The sequence below is a fragment of the Mercenaria mercenaria genome, chromosome 1 (genome assembly GCF_021730395.1).
Source record: "Mercenaria mercenaria strain notata chromosome 1, MADL_Memer_1, whole genome shotgun sequence".
Classification (NCBI taxonomy): Eukaryota; Metazoa; Mollusca; class Bivalvia; order Venerida; family Veneridae; genus Mercenaria; species Mercenaria mercenaria.
In genome coordinates, this window is record NC_069361.1 from 119,663,730 (window position 1) to 119,681,690 (window position 17,961).

Consider the following 17,961-nt stretch of genomic DNA (forward strand, 5'->3'; position numbering starts at 1 on the left):
GCTTGACAGGACACCTAGACAAAATTATGTGACTGACCTCAAAGCAACATTTTTGGCTTTTAAACAAACCCGAGCACAAATGCTTGATAAATTAAACCAGGTTATGTATAGATGAATGCCCTGTCAATGTGGCTTTGCCATCAGGACAAGGCATTCCACAGTCATTCCGACTGTGTGCATCAAAAACAAAATACATGTCACTTTCTTTCATGACAGAAATTGTGTAACAATCAATTGTTACAAAACAGAAATGAGTCATGTCTTTTAAGGAATGAAATAAACTGTAAAAAGGAACATCCGTCTCTTCTCTTTTACCATACCACAGTATGACCTAACAACTTTCTTATTGCATGTATGAATGAAATACCCAAACATTGCTTTTTAAGAGTGTTGTCCTTACAAATAAGCATCGAAGAGTGAGTGACACAACAGACTGATGAGCCTTTCTACAAATGTAGGAATTATTATTGGTCGGTGTTTTTATCTGAAACAGAAGTGGAAAATTTACCTTTGTAAGTGATTCTCATTATAATAAGTTGAATTTTCTACTGCATGATGTGTTCTGTAATCAGATCTTTGAAAACATATTTATAAGTTTATGTTGACTTATATACTCTGTAGCTCTACTTGCAGTCCTCTTTGTTTTCATGCAAGTTTTTTTTTTTTAAAAAAGAATTTTCAAAATGTTTGACAAGCGTTTTTCAGAACTTAAAAAGATACTGTAATAACAAAGTTTACAAACAGTGGCATTTATTTTTAAAATTATGTAAACAATTTCTTACCTTACTTTAAGAGTTTCCAAATTCTTCATAATCACATACCCAAGAATCTGCCACACTGTGCTCTGTTATTTCATAGACTTGATGACATCACAGACAATGGTTACGACATCATAGTCATAACTGGGTTAAATTCATTCTGTCACTTAGCACTTTTTACACTGAACAATACTTGGTTTACAGCCACATGTTTACAGTGAAAAAGTAACAAATAAAAAAAGAATAAAAATCAACTGTTTGTCAAAAATACATAATAATCCTTGGTACCAGATACTGATAATGATATCATATTTAAAAGATAATATAAATGGAACAATAATTGAAAAATATTTGTCACTTAATACATTTATACTGAGTGCCAAACTTGATATAGTTAAATGCGACAAAGTGCCAAGTGCCATGAGGCACTTAGCATTCTTTCGCATTCACTTGTATGTCATATTTACTTAGCACTGTTTTACCATTTTTTTATAAATTCATTTAATGACCTGCTATAATATTAATATTTTTACAGGACATGGGCAAGGTCATAAACAGTTGATATATGACAAAAAGTGATTTTTTCAAAAAAAGTCACTTAGCACTTTGTCGCATTCACCCCTCGTTATACAATAAAGACCTACTCTTGTCTGTTTTGAAGATTGGAGTTCGATCTTTCAGTGGATCACATAGATTCGAGTGAGATTGACTGTTGAGCACAGAGATTTGAATTGTGCAGCAGCTGCGGGCTGATCATACTGAAAAAAAAAACTATGTTGGAGTGGTCAGTACATTAAAATAATAGTGTTAAATAGATAATCACTTGTGCTATTAGTGATATTAAATTTTATTAGGCATTGGCCCAGTTGTTCAAAACTTTCCTTAAATTTAACGAATCGGTAAGTTAACGGTCGTTAAATTTTGAGTATTACGTTAGCTAACGAAATGTTAAATTTTCAGTTGTTGAAAATGCTGTTAAAATTTTCATATCCCATAATACACCACTTTTTACACTTCCTCTTATAACAATGAAAAAATGCTTCAATACCAAAAATTGTGTTACCTTTTGTGTAACTTTTCATGTTGTCCATATTCCTATTTTTCTTGCATATAATTTGTAAGCAGTCCCTCTTTCTTTTAACTAGTAATGTCACTGACACTTGTTTTTGTAGATTTTACTGACGACAGCACATTTAGTTGATTGTTGTTCTAGTTCAAAATACAAAACAACAAGTCAACACTATGTAAAGTGCCAGTAATCTTTCATGTTTTGTCACACGTTTTTGCTACCTTCTCTTTTGTTATTCTCCATAGTTTATCCACTTCATAACCCAATATCTCCTAGTTTTTTGTAATATTTCCACATTCAGGTATAATTCTGCAAGTTATATCAAGGTTATTATCCAAGCACTTTTGTTATTCTTCCAATTTTATGTAAAACTACATTACATCTGCCAAGAAATGTCAAAGGAAGTACTGATTGGATTAACTCCCTTTGATTTTGAGGCCCCACCTCGGGGTATATCTTTGTTATTTTCTTTTATTTAGACAGTCAAGTACGTTTGTGTCGTGTGGAAGCTGTTATCTCTGACCACTTGTACTTCTCAAATATTATTTAGGAATATAGAAACAATTATTTCAAGAATGACACAGATTTGCTTTTAAAATTAAATGTAAAGTAGCAGTTTATGTTCCTAAATATATGAGCCGCGCCATGGGAAAACCAACATTGTTTTTTTGGTTCGGTTTAACATCGCACCGACACAATTTTAGGTCATATGGCGACTTAGAAAACCGACAGTGTGGGTTTGCTGTTCGATAACAATTTCTCTAATTGCAATAGGCTTTGAAAGCGAGCAGCATCCGCGCAGTCTGGTCTCGATCAATGCTGGATGCAAACGCACTATGTTGGTTTTATCATGGTGCGGCTCATATAACAATTTCCCTTTTGTTGATCGTGAAATGGTTGATAAAGACTGTTTTAAAAACACTTTTACTGAAGTAAGTAGAAATATACAGCTTTAAAAAAAACAAGTTTTAAACAGAGGCGATAATCACAAAAAGATGTAAAAATAAATAAAACATGCATTTTGCAATTTGTACATTTGGCTATATTTTTTATTTCTAATTTTGTACATTTTAGTTCCTGTTTGAATATTAAATGTCATCTTTAATAATCACTCATTTTAGAAGATATACTTTAGTCTAGCAATTTAAACCAGAATTACTTCCCTAAATTAATAAGGTCTTTGAACAGAATATATTAAAAGTGAAAAATGTCATTAGATACAATCAAAGAAGTATATATAAAATTATTTTTAAAGCTCTCGGTAAATTATTGATTAAATATGCATGGTCCAACAGTGTAGCACTGACACTTAAGATAGGTGCCTGGGAATTACATGTGAAACTCTGTCTCATTTTCAGGCAGAGTTTTATGCTAAATAAAAATAAGAATGCTTAGAAATATTCATATCAAATTTGTCCTGCATGAACACTTTAGATCTTACATGAGACTTGACCCCCTCTGTGTTACCAGAGGTTTGAGGCTATACATTTATACCAAAAAGTAATAAAGCTTGTTCCATACTACATTAAACAGCTATTTTAGAAATTTGCTAAAAATTGAAATGTATAGCCTACAAAGAAAAATAAAATAAATGTACTTTGCCTCAATATGTAAGTTACCAGTATGATTATGTCAAACATTTAAATTACAGACATATCTAAATTCTATGAAGCCAGCTCATAACATTGAAATCTTATCCCAACAATAACAAGTATAATTTTTACACCTTTTTTTAAGAAAAAATGTTGCAAATTAAGCTACATCAAGTACCATTTTGTAGACAGAAATGACTCAAAATGTGTTATTTTGTATTTATTCCATTAATAAGAATTTGACCTTTTGCTGCTATATATGCCACAACAAAACATTACCACCATTCATATAATCCAAAACTTAATATGAGTATTTTCCATATATGGTATCTGTTATCTTGTTTTAATTAGTATTTCCAGCAAAATATATTTTTAACATTACCCAAAACTTCAGCTACATTAAAAAAAAATTAAGTGCCTCAATAACAGTCTGTTACATGAAAATAGGAACTTCAATTCCCAAATGCAGTAAAACTGCATGTTTTCAGTGACTATGACATTTAGTATTTGATGTATTTAGATTTCTAAAAAGAAGTTCCTTAAGGTTAAAGTTTGCAATATTTGTCTATTTACAATGAGAGAAAATCATTTATAGATGACTTCACATTGATATCAAGTGTATATCAACTAAAGTGTGGGAGGTGGGGGGGGGGGGGGGGGGGGGGGGGGGAGTGATTTTACACCATACTGCAAAACATGCATGGGGGAATACAGACTTGTGTGATTGTTTTATTGTTAAATGGTGGTCTAAACATCCCTTAGTGTATACAATTAATCAAATTGTTCTCTTTTATAATATTTGTATTTTAGAAACTCGTTTGTAAATAAAAAAAAAATATGTCTCTGTTTGCCAGTAATAAGTATTACAGACAGACTTATTTGATAAAAATTATTAAAAAATATAAACTGAAACAGAGAATCAGCCAAAACAATTTTTGGAGATAATAGAATATATTTAAAAATCCATTTCATATTGTCTGTGATTCCTATCAAAAGAGTAATATTCCATGTTATGATTTTAGACAGAATAAAACCACATGGTGGTTTGTAAAATCATGAATTGTGAAAACATGAAATATCAAAATGTAATATAGCTTAATTCTTCTGCTAAAATGCGGCTGATTTAATAATATGTGACCATAAATTTTTACCAGAATTATTATGTATCTAACAAATTATGTACACAATATCAAACTTTTTTTTGACAAAGTAATAAGGATTTGGCATTTCTGTATTATATCATTCAAAGGTACAAAGTGAAAAGATAAAAGATAGAACTGTACACAAAAATAGATGAAAAATGCCTTGTCCAAGTGTATGATTTTTTTTTCCCGCTTTCTTATTACTTTTTTTCCAGTGAACAAGAGACTCACAGTGAAACTGGAAATATGTACCCTTTTAAAATATATATTTATCATATTCTCAAATCATTATTTGGAAACAATATAGATCAGCCCTAGTCTTATTCAGTAGGTAAACTATATATATGTGTAAATGTGGCACCTGACAGCATTTTACTTACTCCACCATTCATTACATTCTCCTACAATAATTATGTAAAATGAAATCTGTTTGGTGTATTACACCTAGATGTAATGTATAAATGAGTTTGGACCGAAAAATAACTAAAAAGTCCAACTTAATTTTCCTTTCACTAAATCATTTGCATGCAGTACATGCAATTAATATCAACAGTCACTGTAATGTTTGTGGAAAACTTTAAATCCAAGCAGGTACTACCTAAGATACTTTGCCAGTGGACTAGCCTGTGACATGTCAAGGAAGCAGCAGCTGTGATTAAACAATGTTAAAGATTTCTCTATGGTTTATAGTTAAATTTAAAAAAATTTAAACTACTATCCAGCAACTAACTGATTTCTAGCTGAAGAAATCCTTTATCTGTGTCTCCTTTTCAACTATTCTGTCCCCATTATTTTGCATGTCATGATCTTTGTGAGTGTAAGATTTCATAGCTGTTCTTTTTCTTTTTATGATTTACATTGTATAAAATAACAATTATTTCTCAGATCGTTCAGCACGACTTTTATGTCGTGTTATTGGTACTGTTTAGTTTCTCAACATGACCATTTCGGCCTGGGTGGTTCCAATACTCCCGCTTTCATAGCCTTGGGTATTGTATAATCACCCCTTGGATATGGTGCCTGCTTTTTAATTTTGTCTTTTGACAGTTCCTGTGATACGCAGGCTCCATAACCTCAGATCCCATTCCTAAATTCCAGTTTGTTTAGTTCTGCCTATTGTTTTCTCGTTTGGGGCAAACCCTTTACTTTATCTTGGGACCAAACGCCGCTCTTCATGGAATTACACGCCTCAACACGTGTATCATTGAAGGTTCCCTGTTCACCGCCGTTTGAATACATCTGCGGATGTCTCTAAATTGCTTTTTGTACGTTTAGCATGTGTAAATGTTGAGTTCTGCTCAACCCGGGGCTAGAGGGCGTGGACGGTAGCATGTATTCCCACTACCGTCCATGAACAGGCTCAATCAAACCGAGCCTGCAACATGTTTGTTTCTATCGTGTTGAGCGACCTGTGAAGTTTCCACTTTTCTCTATTTCATATGTAAAAGGCCCTTGACTGCACAAAATGTGTTTAATAAACTACTTAAATTATGTATTATCAAAAATATATTGTTAGAATGCACGTATATTAGCAGCCTAAATTCATTTCCATGATCAACTTATAGCTGTAACAGAGATGTCTGGGTAAATCTAAATCATCAGACATTTTGACTGAAAAAAAGTAACCATTTGTTAGAATGATTATCAGATATTAGATGTGATACCATAATTTAATTCACATGGCAGTCATTAAAAAGTACTATTTTATACATATATTTAAGCAGTCATATAACAGCAATTTTAATTTTACATCATGACTTAAATTTAAAAAACACAAGCTTTGATTTGCAGTTGTGGGGAGTTTGTGTTTAAAATGTAATAATAACCATAGTTATCATAGTTATGCTTATGCAGTATTTCTGGAGGCAGCATTTGAATTAATAAATATACTGAATGAATAAAGTAATCATATTATTAACATCTTAAGGTCATGCATATCTATGGTCCTCTCTTAAAATTTCCTGTAACATCTTACATTGACTAGCTCCTGACTGTGATATTTTTTTATTTATTTTTTGTTTTTAAAGTTGTGGATATAGCCAGTCTATATTATCCTAAGTCCAACATCACCATCACTTCTCTAAGACAATATCAGATTCTGTAAAATAGACTGGCACTAATTTTGTCACTGTTATGGAAAGCAAAAGAAAATCACAAAAAATCTGAAATTTTGTGACAAATTCTTTACTATCAGTCTAGTGGCTAGCTTACCTCTAGGCATACAGACACTAAATAAAAATTCTTATTTTTTTTTGCTAAAATCACATGACAGATCTATGCTGGACATGTAGGTAGCATTTTCATAATTATGATTATATTATTATTATACCACATTTATATAGCACTCTTTTCATGCACTTGTACACGTTCAAAAGTGCTTTACAGAATAAATTGCAAAAATACAAACAAATACGTATACAAAGATAATGCATTCCACATTAACAAAAATCATGAATGAAAACAAGTATAATTTAAAAACAAGATTAAAACATAAATGTATCGGTCAGTTAACAAAATATTGTACAAAGAAGTGGGTTTTGAGCAGGCTTTTGAAAGCAGCTAGCGTGTCAGCTCCCTTGATCTTGACAGGAAGGGAGTTCCAAAGCTTTGGAGCAGTGCACGGAAAGCTGCGATTGCCATACATCATGGTTTTAGATTTTGGCATAACCAGTGTGTCTTGTGATCTTAGGGTCCTGACCGGTTTATACACTTCTAGCATATCCCTAATATAGGCAGGGGACTGATTGTGTAAAGCCTTAAAGGTGTGGGTCAGAACCGTGTACTGCACCCTGTATTTCACTGGCAACCAGTGAAGCTCCTTCAGAACCGGTGTTATATGATTGCGACGGGGCGTCTTAGTGATTACGCGAGCTGCAGTGTTCTGGACATGTTGCAACTTGTTAAGTGTGCTGTTTGATATACCACTTAACAAGGCATTACAGTAGTCTAACCGTGAAGTAACCAGGCTATTTATAAGGATTTTTGTGGCATCACTGGTAAGATACCGTCTGATGTGACCTATTCTGCGAAGTTGTGCATATCCAGCCCGGCACACCGAGTTGACTTGTTGTTCCATATCCATACCGCTGTCAAATACTGCTCCAAGATTCCTCACCATCAACGCATACAGTTTGATAGCGGTCACTAAGATATGATGACATCCATGCAAGTGCTTTGTCTGTGACTCCAAAATGATGTTCGAGCCGGTGTAACAGTGTTTGGTGATCAATCGTGTCGAAAGCCGCAGAAAGATCGAGTAGCACGAGGACTGTTACAGAATTTTGATCGAGAAATGTGAGGATGTCATTCTGTACCTTTATCAAAGCCGACTCAGTTGAATGAAACTTTCTGTAAGCAGACTGCAGTCCCTCATGTAGCTCATTTTCACTCAAATACCGCTCAAGACGCGCATCTACTACCTTTTCTAAGATTTTTGAAATGAAAGGGAGGTTAGATACAGGCCTGTAGTTTTTGAAAATGTTTGGTTCAAGACCTGGTTTCTTAAGCAGGGGTCTTAGTCTAGCACATTTAAACTCTTTTGGTACGTAACCTAATTCCATAATGATTGATGTATTTATGATGTTTGTTATCAGCGGCAAGAGCTCATCGAGACATTTCTTCAGAAGCCATGTTGGTAAAGGGTCAAGTTCGCAGGATTTGTTTGGAGATTTTTGTATAATTTGTTCTACCTCTTCTATTGTTGTAGGAGCCAATCAATAAGACAGTTTGCTACTTCTTGGTGTTCTGAACAATGCAAGTCTACTGAATCACGATCAGTTTGGCTATGCGAAATAATATCATTCCTAATGTTCTCAATTTTCTCGATGAAAAAGTCACTAAACTTCTGCGCAAGTTCCTTTGATGATGTGTTAGGGGGACGGGATGCATCTTGGCTGTCTACTAGTAGATTTTTGGTTAATTGGCCAAACTTTTGTGGTCAGTGCCACACGACTTCACCTTATCAGACAAGTAGTCGTTTCGGGCCTGAATTAGGAGTTTATTCATGGTAGCACATTGGTCCCTATAAAGTTGATGGTCGATTGTTAGTTTGGATTTACGCCATTTCCGCTCAAGCTTGCGTTTTAAGTGTTTAGCCTCATGAATCATGAAGTTCTTCTGTAAACCACGGACAGCTAGGTCGAAGAAAGATATTTTTTGTGCGTAAAGGAGCGTGTTTATCTATCAGTAAGAATAATCCTTTTGAATATGCATTTACTAGCTGATCCACGTCTGCGCCTTCTGGAAACGTATTTAGTGCAAGGGACGCTGAGATGTCTTGTTTGAAAGAACTTACGTCAATAGAGCGTAATGAAATAACAACATGACAAAATTGTTCATGGAAACTTAGATCTTACACCATCAATTTGGGGTATCATTTTTATCTGATTTTGCAGTTTGTGTGTTTGACTGAAAATATTTTTCTTCATCAAACGTGACTCCCACTTTTCTTTTTATTAGTTCGACTATTCAAAGAATAGTCTAGCTATTCTACTCATCCTGGCGTCGGCGTCGGCGTCGGCGTCAAACCTTGGTTAAGTTTTTGCATGGAAGTACATACAGCTATCATTTAAAGGCATATAGCTTTTAAACTTATTTTTTTTTAGGTCAATTACCAACCTCACTGGGTCAAGTTTCATAACTCTGACATGTATTTTGAGCAAATTATGCCCCCTTTTGGACTTACAAAATTCTGGTTAAAGTTTTACATGCAAGTTACTATCTCCAAAACTAATGCAGATATTGAATTGAAACTTCACATGTGTCTTTGGGTTATAAAAATAGTTGATAGCAGCAAGTCCCATAACTCTGACCTTTATTTTGGCCATTTTATGCCCCCTTTTGGAATTAGAAAATTCTGGTTAAAGTTTTGCGTTCAGGTACATAAAGCTATTATTAAAAGGCATATAGATTTGAAACTTATTTTTTCTTTTTCTAGGTCAATAACCAACCTCACTGGGTCAAGTCCCATAACTCTGACATGTATTTTTAGTAAAGTATGCCCCCTTTTGGACTTACAAACTTCTGGTTAAGGATTTACATGCAAGTTATTATCTCCAAAACTAATGCAGATATTGAAATGAAACTTCACATGTGTCTTCGGGATTGCTAGCAGCTAGTCCCATAACTCTAACCTTCATTTTGGCCAAATTATGTCCCCTTTTGGATTTAGTACTTTCTGGTTAAAATTTTGAGTGCAAGTACATTCAGCTATTACTAAAAGGCAAATAGATTTGAAACTTATTTTTTCTTTTTCTAGGTTAATTACCAACCTCACTGGGTCACGTCCCGTAACTCTGATATGTATTGTGGGCAAATTATGCCCACTTTTGGACTTAGAAACTGCTGGTTAAGGTTTTACATGCAAGTTACTATCTCCAAAACTAATGCAGATATTGAATTGAAACTTCACATGTGTCTTCGGGGTTATAAAACTAGTTGATAACAGCAAGTCCCATAACTCTGATGTGCATTTTGGTCAAATTATGTCCCCTTTTGAACTTAAAACTCTTTTGATATTTAGCATTTGGGGTAATATTTTCCTGCTTCTGGGACAATATTTCGAATAGTCGAGCTTGGCTGTTTTACAGACAGCTCTTGTTTTTAATTAGCACTATTCTTCAAGAAAAAATAGGTTACAGACATTTAAAATGGGCTCTCAGATGTGTGTTGCGGCCATTAGAAATAGACACTTTTTATTAAGTAGGTACAGATACTCAACATTTATTTTGAAAGTGACTACAGTTGAACTGGCCTATTAAGCAGCCACTTTTCTTAAGCAGCCAATCAGCTAACTTCCCAAACTGACTTCACATTCTTATTTTAACTTGTTTGAAGCAGTCACCTGCTTTAAACAACCACTTAATACTTCCGAATAGGCATCAAAATAAGGAATAATAAATAAACAGTTACAGGAGATATACTGCCTTAATGGCTCAATGGTTATGTAAGGTGTTCCGCAAGTGCAAGCGCCTGCTTCCTGTGAGTGCAAAGACAAAATTGTACGATGGTAAAGTATGACAATATGATTGTGAAGCATGACAATAAGATTGTTAAGTGTGACAGTACACTGGCAAAGTGCAGTAGTACAATGGTGAAGCACGGCAATACAACGGCGATACAAGACAGTACGATGGTGAAGTGCGACAGTACGATGGTGAAGCGCGACAGTACAATGGTGACACTACAATGGTGAAGTGCGACAGTGCGATGGCGAAGCTTGACACTGATGATGAAGTGTGACAGTACAATGGCAAAGCACAACAGTATGACAGGCTGTCACCATCGTACTGTTGCACTTTGCCATCATACTGTTGCGCTTCGCCGTCATACTGTCGTGTCACAATCGTACTGTTGCGCTTTGCCATTGTACTGTCACGCTTCGCTATCGTTCCGTCGTACCTTCTCGCTTTATGCTCATTTGGAGTAGGCGCTGGCCCTAATGGAACACCATGGTTTTGTGTGTCTTTGTTGTGTTATACCAAAGATGTTGGAAAAGAACTGGTAACTCCCTTGCTTGACACTCGACATTTAACTTGAGGGGTTGTTTCAGATGATTTAATAAGCTTTTGGTCACATTCACGTTATATTTTATCAAAATTATGCTACTTCTATTAATTATAAATTTATTTATTTTGCATAGTATCATAAATGTTAAACATATAGTGTACCTGTCCAATTTTTTTAATATTCTGTACCTATTTTGGCAATTCAAAGAGTTTTTAATATAAATTTTACTAAAATCTACAGGTACATGTTCAAAACATTTACTATACCAAACTTATTGGCGCTTTAAATATTTTAATACTTCTAAATGTTGATATTTAATTGCAATAAGTAACAATTTTTTTACCTCCCTTCATAAATACAGCAGATGGATCAAGCATGTTTCTTACTTAAATATATGTTTTTCATTAGTATTAACAGTTTATGCAGGAGAAAAAAGGTACATAATACACATCTGGGTTAGTTTTACACAGAATAAAGAACATTTTAGATGCATGGTGGGCAATTGCACAGGATCTTTTTTTTTTTCGTTACTCTTGTCAGGACCTCATTTACTTTTTTTTTATTTTGATATGTTGTAAGCAGAAAAATCGAAATAATTTAGTAGATCTAAATAAAGAAAAGTATGCACTTGAACTTTATAGATATTTCTATAAAAAAATTAGGACAGTTGTTTGTTAGGCACTGTGCTATTTGCCTTTCGATTTTCCTTTGTCATATTCTTATTGTTGTAAGCAACTTCAAAATTTGTTGTGTTTTGAGGTTGTGATTACGATTGCAAATAAATACAAAGGAAGTGGAGATCAACATGTATTTCTGAACTAATGAGAAGGGGTTCTCTTATTCTGCATTACTAGCTTTTCCAATAAACTATTTGGCATTTCAAGCATATTCAGCGGGAAGGTCAGGTATAACGATGAAATATTTGTTTATTGTTTTACAAATGCTTAGAAGAATTTCTCTTATCTTATATCAGTTTTATTTTACATACTTTATTTTATGCTCTTCTGTGAAATACTGAAATTTATCAGTGAAATAAAATTGATATTTTCACTGTTTCAAACAGTGAAAATATCATTTTTATTTTTCACTGGTACGGAACTACATTTGAATTCGCAATGATATGAATTATAAATGATAGGAATTTCCTTGCAAAATATTTTTAGTAAAGGTAAAGATGTGTAGAAATAGTAAAGGATCATAAATATTTAAATTTTATCATGATGAAATGTAAAAGAAATCAGGAAACGTAATAGAACTATTTATAGTTTTTTCTACAAAGAAATATTGACGTCACGACATTATGACGTTATGATGCGATGCACGTGACGTTGTGCGGACAAACTGAATATAATTTGGTTAAAAACATTAAAAATTCATAAAATAAACAGAAAATTTGTTTGTTTCAGTGTAAGATCGAAATATATTTCACTCGTGAACACCATAATTTACATTTTCACTCGTGGCTGCGCCACTCGTGAAAATATTGCATTATAATGTTCACTCGGTGAAATATATTTCGATCTTACACTGAAACAAACAAATATCCTCTATATACTGTACTAGCTATACATAGCACGCAAGCTGGAAGAGTTTGATGTTGTCAGTCCTTCAAAACTAAAATGAAATGACATGAAATTATCAGAACTGTTGATAAAATCTCTTAAAACAAATTTTAGGCCTCAACTTTTGAAAATAATTGAGAAATATCTTGACATGGTAGCCATCTTGAATTTCTTTGTTAAGTCTACATTTTAAAGTACCTCCTGAGGTGAATTAAAATTTGCGTTAAATTTATCGTTAAACTGCATAGTTTAACAGAATTATTATACTAACATTTAACCAACAACAGATTCTTTTAACGAAGTATTTAACGAAGCTGCGCTAATTTAACAAAATTTTTATTATTAAAAATTCTGAACAACCGAACAGTTCAACAACAAAATTTAACAAAATAATTAACGAGACTCCAGCTATTTAACGAAAATATCATCGTTAAATATTTAACAAAAGTTTTGAACAACTGGGCCATTGTTGTTTGGTGAGTGATATTATATGTAGGAGTGTTGCAGCCATCATAGAAAACCTAAATTTTATGTAACAAATTTTAAATTTTGTTACATTATTGGGAATTCTGAATTTTGTGTGACATTGTTGCTTGGTGATTGATAATGTATGGTGGAGTGTTGGAACCATCAGTAAAAACCTGAATTTTATGTAACAGATTTTAAATTTTGTAACCCTTTAGTTTGGCTATTACTGGGATAGTATATGGCGTATCAAGAGTGCCACTTGCCATAATTAAAATTTTATGCGACACAATTTTTGCATTTGATTTTTTCTTAAGAGACATTTCTGTTGTTGAAAATTGACAGTTGTGCACACACCCTTTCTGTTTGTATTATGTGATTTGAAGGCCATTTATTTTGAATTGTTTGGGCATATTTTGGAATCTGTTCCAATATTTATAGGTTTTAGTTGAACAAAGCCAGCAGATAGTTAGCAGAAGTACCCTATTTATTGTAATACTGTGTCTGAGATTGTATGGTGTTTAAAAGGGGCCACTGTTAAAACAACATTGAAATCTAAGCAACTTGAATTTTATTTTCAGTTGAAAAATAGTTTGATTATTAGTACAATTGAGAATCAATAATTATATAATGTAATTTCAAAAAAGGGGCTAGGCTATTGTTTTAAAAAACTAAACTATTCAATGTCTTGGATAGTATATATTCATTCAAAATTAGTTAAAGGCTTTCACCAGAAACTCTGGACCTTTTAAAATTGTTGAAATATAAAACTGACAAGTTAGCGTAGCTCTGGGCAGGTTAAGACATAACACGAGGAAAACTACATCTTAATTTGGTAACCAATAGTCTGGCCGATGCATATAAAAGGTCTATGTACTAGACATTCAGGGAGGCAAGGCGGCAGAGCCACCAACCGTGGTTCTGCCAACGTAAGTAAAAAATACCGTTATGCCTCGTTAGGTTAAGAATATACATAATTAGTTCTTAACATTTTATAGTAGCTAAATATTATTTGAAAGATGGACAGTGAGACAATAAAATCACTTGTACTAAAAGACTTCTTTAAATACCTGAAATTAAATAAACATCAGAAACGAACTGTTGTGTCTTCAATCTTATATATGTGTGTGAAAGTTCTACCACAGGTTTTACAAGTCGGGTAAAATTGATGCCATGTGGCTTTTAAAGGCCATTACGCTACAATTAATTTTCATGATGGCAGATGATACCACATCTTCTATGTTGCATTCAAATGCAGACCTAGAATATTTTGCGTCACAGTTACGCGAATCTGGTAGGTTTGAAGGAATTAACCAGTACACCACAGACTACCAGTTCTTTAACTTTAATGTGACACCTACACCCGTCAGGAATATAACAGGCGGTCAGATCCAAAACCTCCTTATGTACCAGACAGGACACAAAACCCCATCGCCTCTGTTTTAAAACCAATCCTTCCTGTAACAGAAGGGATTAAATTTCCGGTATCTTCTGGCACACCACTTTTTGGACAAGGGAAGAAATATTCTCCTCCTATTCAAACACCTCCAAGTTTTATGTCTGATAGTCAGTATTATTCTGGCATACCACGTGTACCAGAGTTACCAAGTTTTTCTGGAGATGAAAAAGCACTTAACCAGTATGAGGTATGGAGGCATGATGTAAATTGTTTAGTTACAGAATGTATCTACTCTATGCATACTATACGGGAGGCAATGCGTAAGTCATTGAAATGTACTGCACGAGGTGCGCTCTTGCATTTAGGGGAATTCGCAACTGTTCAGGAAACTTTGAATGCCTTGGACGGAATATTTTGAAATATAAGATCTACAGAAAAGATGAAAGAGCAATTTTACAGTGAGTTTCAGAAGAAAGGGGAATCAATTACAGAATACAGTTTAAGATTAGAGCGGTTATTGAATAGAGTCCCAGGTATTATAGACAGACGGAGTCGAGATGATATGTTGAAGAATTGTTTATTGTCAGGAAAGAAAGATGCAGAATTAAGGAATATGTCTAGATATAAATTTGAGAAGGATATTGAGTTCAACAGGTTGCGGCCGGAGTTAAGGTCGATGTAGGAAGACCTGAAATTTTCAGCTAATATTGATGGGGCACAACAGAAAGTTGATACATCTACTCAGCCAGCCAAAGTAGAGGCACAGTGTTTCTCAAGAAAGGTTGAATGTAAGGTTTTGGAGAAGCTGCAACAACTGACTGACCAAATGAGCAAGATACAGACACGCTTAGGGAGTCTGGAGACAGAACTGAAAGAATACAAAGAAGGTAGTGGTGGTAGACAACAGCCATGGAGAGAAGTTCCAATAGATGGAATAACATAAGAGACAGAGATAAAGAAAAAGATAAGGAGAAGCCTTAAGACAAAGAGAAGGAGGAGAAACCTGACATGGAGGATTTAAACCCCAACATACCTCCATCGCAAGGCAGATAGGAGGTCAGGACGTTCCAAGTAGCCCTAACGAGTGTCCCTTGTTGGACATTCTAATGAAGCAGAGGTTGTTGTAAATGGTACTCATATGATAGGATTGGTGTATACTGGGTCTATGATTACCACTTTGTCGGAAGGTGCATTTCTTTCATTCAAGTCAAGACCGGATATGAACAGTTTGTCTGATTTTAGTTTAGACATAAGAGGCGCCAACGATTCTTCTATTTCTAACTTATGATATGCGTTCCTTAATGTTTCTTTACCATATTTTGATTCTTGTTCACAAGTCTCTGTTCCTATTTTGATAGTATCAGATACTAAGTACTCTAGTGACACCCCTTTGATAGTTGGTACTAATTTTATCAATTGCTTTAAGTCTTTGGGTCTTAGTCGTAGTGGTGGTAGAATACCGACAGCGTTTCAGCACGCTTACACTTCCTTGTCCGGAGGTCATACCGTGCCTGTCACTTTTTTGAATAGGAAAGCTGTTGTTCTTCAACCTTTTGAGACAGGTACTGTAATACTGTAATAGAGCCGTTTGTCCAATGACTACAGGAGTTTCAGAAGCAGATGAAAGTTCTGTCTTAAACATATGCCCTAGGGTTGTCAAAGTCAACCACGAGAGTTCTATCTCACGTATACCATTTAGTGTATGCTATATTTCTGTCAGAACCATGATTATTTCTCCTCGTCAGACATTTTGTCAGCTCTATAATGTGGACGTTGTTCGCACCGTTGATCCTTTAGTCACGACCAGTCTTTACAGGATCTTGGTATTTCGATATCGTCGGAACATTTGACTGAATCTGAATAGACTAGAGGAAGGAATTTCTTAGATCAGTAAAAGCACATTTTCCAAGTGGAACTACTGACCTTGGTTGTACATGAGATCAAGTTGACTGATCCTACTCCTTTCAAGGATCCTGGGATGTATGAAGAGGTGCGTGAACACCTGAATGTGATGCTTGATAATGGTACGATACGGGAGACCCATAGGTAATTCTCTTCAAATATCGTTCTTGTTCGCAAGAAGGACAATTCTCTTCGCTTCTGTATCGATTTTCGCTTCCTCGTATTGATGAGACGATAGATTTCCTCGTTGGTTCCAAGTATTTTAGTAAATTGGACCTTCGTTCAGGTAAATGGCAAGTCGCCATGAGAGAATCAGATAAGCCAAAGACTGCTTTTTCTTGTGGCCCACTTGGATTTTTTTTAATGTAACAGGATGGCGTTTGGTTTTACCAACGCCCCTGCTACATTCCAACGACTCATTGAGCGTTGCATGGGTGAACTTCATCTTAAGGAGTGCCTTATATATCTGGACGATATCCTCATTTTTTCTAATTCATTGGACACACATTTCAGACGTCTATAATCTGTTTTTCAACGATTTGAACAGACCAACCTGAAACTGAAAGGTTCTAAGTGTGAATTTTTTCAGACTGGAGTCCAGTATTTAGGACACATTGTTAGTGACCGGGGTGTAGAAACTGATCCGAATGAAGTCAAAGATGTGAAGATGTGGTCTATTCCTACAAACCCAGATAAAGTCCGTAAATTCTTAGGCTTAGCCGGATACTATCGTCGGTTTATTAAGGGATTTTCAAGCATTGCTAAGGCTTTGAATGATTTACTAGTAGGTCGACTAAGAAAAAAGGCTAAAAAGTGCAAGACAAAAGAAACACCCTGGACTTGAGGATCACAACAACAGGAGTCTTTTGACACTTTAAAGGGGAAATTAATCTCTCCACCTGTTCTGGCTTATGCCGATTATTCAAAGCCATTTATGCTCCGCATTGACGCCAGTTATAGTTGTTTGGGAGCAGTTTTACTCCGAGAGAGGAACGGCCAATAGCGTGTAATATCTTATGCTAGCTGTGGATTTCGCAACAGTGAGCGTCATATTCCAGCTCATAAGCTTGCCTTTTTGGCTTTAAAGTGGGCAGTATTCACCAAAGTCCATAATTATCTTTATGAAAACAATATAGTTGTTCGGACAGATAGCAATCCGCTCACTTATGCATTTGCTACTGCCAAATTGGACGCTCTTTGTCATCGTTGGCTTGCAGCACTTTCCACCTATGATTTGAAACTTCAGGATAGGTCCGGAAAGATAAATTCTGATGCTGATGCCCTTTCCAGACTGCATCCTCAACAGGAGGAGTTTCTTTTGACTGATATGGTAAAAGCTCTCTTACAAGCTCATTCTGACAGTGATACTGCTGCTGTAGAATGTGTAGCAATGTTTCATCAAGTTGTTGACAGCAACCCTAGGGATGAGATACCTGTTGGAACAAGAGCATATTCTATCAACTGGAAAGTTGAACAGGCCAGAGATCGAGTTATTCGTCGTGTTATTTCTTTGGTGAAGGCAGGCCATCGATTAACTGACCGACAGCGAACACGCGAGTCAGAAC